We start from the raw sequence: 6,864 nt of genomic DNA on the forward strand, positions 1-6,864 counted from the left end.
ACTTAAAGTAAACTGGTGCAGTTTACTTTATGGTCCAGGAGGCGGGGCCTGGCTAGGGTGCTCAAACATGCATGCGTGGAAACCCACTCCACCCCCCCTTGCCACCCAGGTGCTATAAAGAGAATTCACCTGTGAGCTCTGCCATCTCCCTCCTGCCTTTTGAAGCCACCTTCATGAGTCACTCATCAGACCCCAGCCACCAAAATGGTGAAGCAGATGGAGAACAAGTATGCTTTTCAGGGAGGTGAACAGTACAGAAGATAAACTTGTGGTAGTTAACTTCTCAGCCACGTGGTGTGGGTCTTACAAAATGATCAAGCCTTTTTTCCCATTGCCTGTCTGAGAAATATTCCAACATGGTGTTCCTTGAAGTTGACACGGATGACAGGCAAGGTGTTGCCATAGAGTGTGAAGTCAAATTGATGCCAACTTTCCAGTTTTCCAAAAAGGGGACAGAGGGTGGGTGAATTTTCTGAAGCTAATAAGAAAAAACTTGAAGCCACCGTGAATGAATTAATCTAATTTTGTTTTTTGATAACAACCAGCCATTGGCTGTTTAAAACTTGTATTTTTTTTTGTTGTTGTTTACAAAAGGAAAGGTCAGGTATGAAGACTGTCTACTGCCATCTGAATATAAGTGAAAATAAAATATTAATTCTCTCCTTTAAAAAAAAACTAAGTGGATTATGGACTTTAACGACATCTACAAAATACTTTCACAGCTGGGGACTATAGTCTAGCCAAGTTGACATATAAAACTGACAATCATGCCAGTGTGTCTTTTGGATCTATTTCTAAATGTGGAATTTCTGGGTCAAAGGATACATGCATATACAATTTTTCTAGAGATTATCAAATTATTTTCCAGAAGGATGGTACCGTTTTGCATTCTAACCAGCAATGTATGAGAATGCCTATTTCTCTACAGCTTCACCAAGAAAATAGATTTATGGGTTTTCTCAACTGGACAGTCTTATTTTGTGTCTCTTTTATTATGTATAAAGTTGGGCTTTGTAGTAGGTTAGATTGCTGTTCTTAATCCTTAGAACTTAGAACCTGAATCCTAGAGTCTGGAACCTAAGGTAGTCTAGCATATTTTCAGCCGACTTGAAGACCTGTAGTGAGAAACATGTGGTTACTATTTTTAAGGTGCTGAGGTTATTTGTTATCCGCAGTATGGATGCCATGACTGACTAATAATGCATATTTCTTCAGTTTAAGTCTGCTTTTGTGTCTTTGAGGAGTGTAGTGCTTTATAAGATTTGTAGTATTGTCATATAATATTTAAAAAATTCTCTTCTTTTTAATTTCTCTTTTTGTATATCTTTTTATTGGAGTTTGACTTGCCAACATATAGCATAACTCCCAGTGCTCATCCTATCAAGTGCCCCCTCAGTGCCCGTCACCCAGTCACCCCATCCCCCCATTCTTTTAAATTTCTATAGCCTTTAAACATTTTACTGTTTTTCATTTAACAAATATCTACAGAGTACCCATATGTACTAGGCAAATTTCTGGTGCTGAGAATGCAGTCACAACAAGGTTTGCATGGAACTTAAATTCTTGTGTGTGTGTGTGTGTGTGTGTGTGTGTGTGTGTGTGTGTGTGTTATTAGACTTGCTTGAAGTCTGTGTATTTATTTCATTGGTCTTTTCCAAAGAACTAGTTCTTGGATTTATTCTCTAAGATTCACTTTCCCTTCTATATTTTTTCTTTCTTCTTTCTTTCTTTCTTTCTTTCTTTCTTTCTTTCTTTCTTTCTTCTTTCTTTTTCTTAGCTTTATGCTTCCTTCTACTTTATTTTGGTTTGTTTTATTCTTCTTTTTCTAATTCCTTAAGTTGAATTTTAACCTTCCTTCCTTCTTTTTTCTCTTTCAAATAAACTTAAAGTTAAAACCATTTTTTGAGTACCACTTTAAAACAATTTCATTAGTTTTTATATGTATTGTCATCAGTTTATTAATTTCTAATTAACCCATAATTAAAGTTTAGATTCACTTTTATTCGAGTATTTTTAAATGGTTAAAAAAATATTTCTAGGTGATTATCATTTTTTGTGTGGTTTGTTTTATGATAGTCTGTTCTTGTGTTTTTAGACAGAATCTTTCCCCCAAATATCTTTGAGGGGAGGTATTTCTAGTTATGGAGCCATGAAGGGATTGAACACTGGAAGTCAACCAGAAGCAGATAACAAATTGAGAAGCTTTTATTCTTGAAAAGCTACTGGAACTTCAGGTAAGAACAGTAGGATTATGGCCTTTTGCACTCAAACTGCACCCATCTCTCCCTTCTCCACTCAACCCAACTCGGTTAGCAAGAATGATAGTTTTATCAGCATGGGGATGATCATGGAACCTAATAGCTTTGCTGCCAGAAGGGATGTACTCAGTTTGGGTGTGTGTGGAGGTGGTGGTGAAAATATTTGGATTTGTTGTTTAAAAGGTATGGACATAGTTGGGGACAAATAAAGAAAGGCACAGCTTTGCAAGCCTGGTTGGGGTGAATGGCGGATCAGCCAGAAATTTAATGCGGAGATCCGGGAAGTGAGAGATCCATGGAAGTGCTGAGATAATTTCTCCATGGATGACTAGAAAACTGTGCATGCTTGGAGAAGACCTGAGGGAGGCTGGTGAAAAAGAAAAGTTGAGGGAGACTTGAGAACTGGCTGTCACTCTACATACATTTTGCAAGCAACACAAAAACCAACTGACAGAGGTGGAAGCCTTGTGGGAACGAGGTATTTGACCTCAATCTCTCCCTAATCATTGGCTTACCACTAAGCTATGCACAGAAAAGGGGACCTTTAGGAAAATAGTCTAAAAACAAAAATAAGAATAAAAAAACTGAGCAGAGACATCAGTGATTCCACAGCTTAAATACAGGTAAGTTACTTAAAAAATTACTTAAAAACCCCACAACCTTAAGAAAAATAAAGCAAAATCAAAAAGTAACACCCTCTAATTCCATTTGATAATGAAATTCTAGGAAAAGATACAATGTAAGAGAAACCCCAACCAGCCTTTCAGAGGTCAGGCTAAAAGAATCAGTGATTTTTCTGTTTCATTCCCCAATTCTCATATCCTTATCCGCATCACTAGGAAAAAATTGCTATTATATTTATCTAAAAATGTTTATTTTTAAAGATTTTATTTTATTTTAAAGATAGAGAGCAAGAGAATGCATGTAGCAGGGAGTGGCAGAGGGAGAGGGAGAGAGAGTCTGAAGCAGCTACACTCTGAGTGCAGAGCTGATGCAGGGCTCAATCTCATGACCCTGAGATCACAACCTGAATGGAAACCCAGAGTCAGATGCTTAATTGACTGCACCACTCTGGCACCCCAAGATTTTATTTTTAAGTAATCTCTACATCCAGCATGGGGCTTGAACTCACAATTCTGAAATCAAGAGTCTTATGCTCTACCAATGAGCCAGCCAGGTCCTGCCTAAACATGTTTATTTTTAAAACAAAATTTATTAGGCACACCAGGAATAGGAAATATAATCTTTACTCCATTAAAAAAAAAGGCAGTCAATAGAAACTGTTCAGGGTGAGCCCAGATGTTGGGTTATAGACAAAGACTTCAAAGAAGCTACTATAAATGTGTTCAAAGAATTAGAAGAAATTATTTTCAAATAATAAAAGGAAATTTTGATGACAATGACTTTACAGGGAATATAGGGAGAGAAATAGAAGGTATAAAAAGAACCAAATATAATTCTATAGTTGGAAAATGTAATATAGTAGTCCTCCCTTATCCATGGGGGTTATGGTCCAGGAACCCCAGTGGATATCTGAAACCTTGGGTAGTACCAAATCCTATATACACCATGTTTTTATCTATATAGTCATATCTATGATAATATTTCCTTTTTTTAATTTTTTAAAAAGATTTATTTGAGAGAGAGAGAGAGAGAAAGCACATGAGGTGGGGAGGGGCAGAGGGAGAGGGGGAACCAGACTCCCCAATGAACAGGATGTCTGACTTGGGACTCAATCCTAGGACCCTGATCTGAGCTGAAGGCAGATGCTTAACTGACCAGCCACCCAGGTGCCCCAACATTTACTTTATAAATTAGCACAGTAAGAGATTAAGGACAATAACCAATAACAAAATAGAACGATTATGACATACACTGTAATAAAGGTTGTGTAAATTTGGTCTCTTTCTCTGTCTCTCAAAATATCTTATTGCACTGTACTCACCCTTCTTCTTGTGACGATGTGAGGTGATAACATGCCTTTGTGATGAGATGAAGTGAGGTTAATGACACATGCATTGTGACATAGTGTTGGGCTACTATGGCCATGTGACAATACATCAGAAAGAGGATCATCTACTTCTGGACTGCAGTTGACCGTGGGTAACTGAAACCATGGTGAGGAAGCTGTGGATGGCGGTGGTGGTGGTGTTGGGGGGACTACTTAATTGAAATAAAAACTGACTAGATAGGCCCAATAGCAGATTTGAGATGGCAGAGGAAAAAATGAGACTTAAAGGAAGATCAATAGAAATAATTCAATCAGAAACGTATAGAGAAAAAGATGGAAGAAAAAGGAAACATTAGGACAACATAAAGTATATAATATACATACAGTGGGAGTCCCAGAAGGAGAGGAAAGAAAGAGAGATGGGTATAGACAAAAAAACTTCCCAAATTTGATGAAAATCTTTTACCTACATATCTAAGAATCTCAGTGAATCCCAACTATTACAAACATAAAGAGAGCCACAGTTAGACATGTCCTGGTCCTATTACCCAAAGCCAAAAATTAAAGGGAAATCTTGAAACCAGCAAGAGAAAAACAACTCCCCACACACAGAGCATTAACAATACTGTTGTAAACAGCTGGCTTCTCATCAGAGACTCAGAGGCAGTGAAGCGACAATAAATGGGCTGAAGAAAAACAAACCTGCCCATAGCCAACAAAAATATTCTTCCAAAATGAAGGTGAAATAAAGACTTTCCCAGATCAACAGAAGCTAAGAGAATTCATTGCTAGCAGTTTTTTTTTTTTTTTTTTTTTTTTTTTTTTTTTACTGTAAGACATGCTAAAGGAAGTCCACCAGAAGGGGAAGAGATGACACGAGATTGTAACTCAGATCCACAGGAAAGATGAAGACCATACGAAATATTAAATATAGGTATGCATAAAAGACTGCATATATATTTTTTCCTCTTTTCTCCATTTCTTCAAAAAAAACTCACCTAGAGATGTTTAAATCAATAAATATGATATATATTTAAAAATATATAAATTATGTATACATACATAAATAATTATAGCCCCATATTGCTGAGTATATATTTTATATAAAAAAGATACACATTTGAGAAAAATATATATTTGACACTATATAACATATTTAATAATACTAGTACAGAAGGGGTTAATGAAGCAATATTGGGATGAATTTGCTTTACCTACCCCAGAGGCAACTGTGGCAGTCAGCTGCCCTGAGGGTGGCAGGGGTGAATCTATTCTGTACATAGTTCATTTCATTTCGTATCATCTCATTTCATTTTCTCTCATTTCAATATGAAAGTTACTAATAACTTTGTGACTTATTTAAACATTTAGCAAGCACATCACTTAAACAAGATCACATGCAGAGATTTCAAGTTCAAAACAACAGTTCTGCCCCAGGCCTCCCACTCCCACTTCTGCTTCCCAGGGAGCTATTTAAAAATTGTTTAATCTTTTTATTTTTATTTTTAAAAAATATTTTATTTATTTATTCATGAGAGACACACACACATACACAGAGGCAGAGACACAGGCAGAGGGAGAAGCAGGCTTCATGCAGGAAGCCTGATGTGGGACTCGATCCTGGACCCCAGGGTCATCCCCTGAGCCAAAGGCAGATGCTCAACCGCTGAGCCACCCAGGTGTCCCCCCCAATTTTTTTTTTAATTTAAAATTTTATTTATTTATTTGACGGAGAGAAAGAGACAGAGAGTGCACAAGCAGGGGGAGCCGCAGAGACAGAGGGAGAAGCAGGCTCCTTGCTGAGCAGGGAGTCCCACCAGGGCTCAATCCCAGGACCCCACGATCATGACCTGAGCCAAACGCAGATGCCTAAGTGTCTGAGCCACCCAGGCACCCCTCCAGGGAGTCATTCTAAATACGTCTCCCTGTTTTTTCCAAGCGATTTCAACCGTGTTTCTGAGTGACATAGTCATATCACTGTCCTTCACGTGATCAGATTTGGACATTTTAGCTCCTCTACACCAGACATTCCCTGTTTCCTGTCTTTTCCATGTGATTCCATTGTCACTTTTGCATTCTGATTTGGTACCAAACACCCCTTATTGCTTGTTCTATCAGAGCCATGCTCTGCTTTGTAGGATGAGGATATTACAATGAGAGAGGAGGCCTTTCCTTTGTCTCCTCTCCCCTTAACCTTTCAACTTCTTTGATCTGTATTTTTACTTATACACTATAGTGAATAATGACATTTACTTTCTGTTTTGCAACCGTGATTAAATCTTTCATGTTTGCTTACAAATTGATGCCTCAAATTGAAATGCAATATTCAGTATTTACATTATTACTGTACATTTTTAGAGATAATAGAGTTCTCTCCTCAAATGGTTTTGCTTCCCCCGCAGCCTCATTTCCTCCCCAGCCCAATCTCCAGAGCATGGTGTGTGCTCTGTCAAGTTCTGTTTCAAAGACACGGTTCTTTTGCCTTCCCAGTGTGGTTGGGTCGAAGTGTCCCTGACTCATGGTATAGTTGTCATCCCGACACCTTTCTCCCTGTGCTACTGGGTTAGAGCCATTGTTTCCTGGATCATGTTCCTTTCTTTCCTGTGTTCTGTCCCTGCCCTGTGTATTCCATTCTCTTATAACTTCCTAAAAAGT

The 6,864-nt window shown here is 38.0% G+C and overlaps 1 pseudogene; it reads left to right on the forward strand.

The window, feature by feature from the left end:
- Nucleotides 1–204: 204 nt before the first annotated feature.
- Nucleotides 205–522, forward strand: LOC112917694 (thioredoxin pseudogene; annotated as a pseudogene).
- Nucleotides 523–6,864: the final 6,342 nt, after the last annotated feature.

The sequence above is a fragment of the Vulpes vulpes genome, chromosome 15 (assembly GCF_048418805.1).
Source record: "Vulpes vulpes isolate BD-2025 chromosome 15, VulVul3, whole genome shotgun sequence".
Lineage (NCBI taxonomy): Eukaryota > Metazoa > Chordata > Mammalia > Carnivora > Canidae > Vulpes > Vulpes vulpes.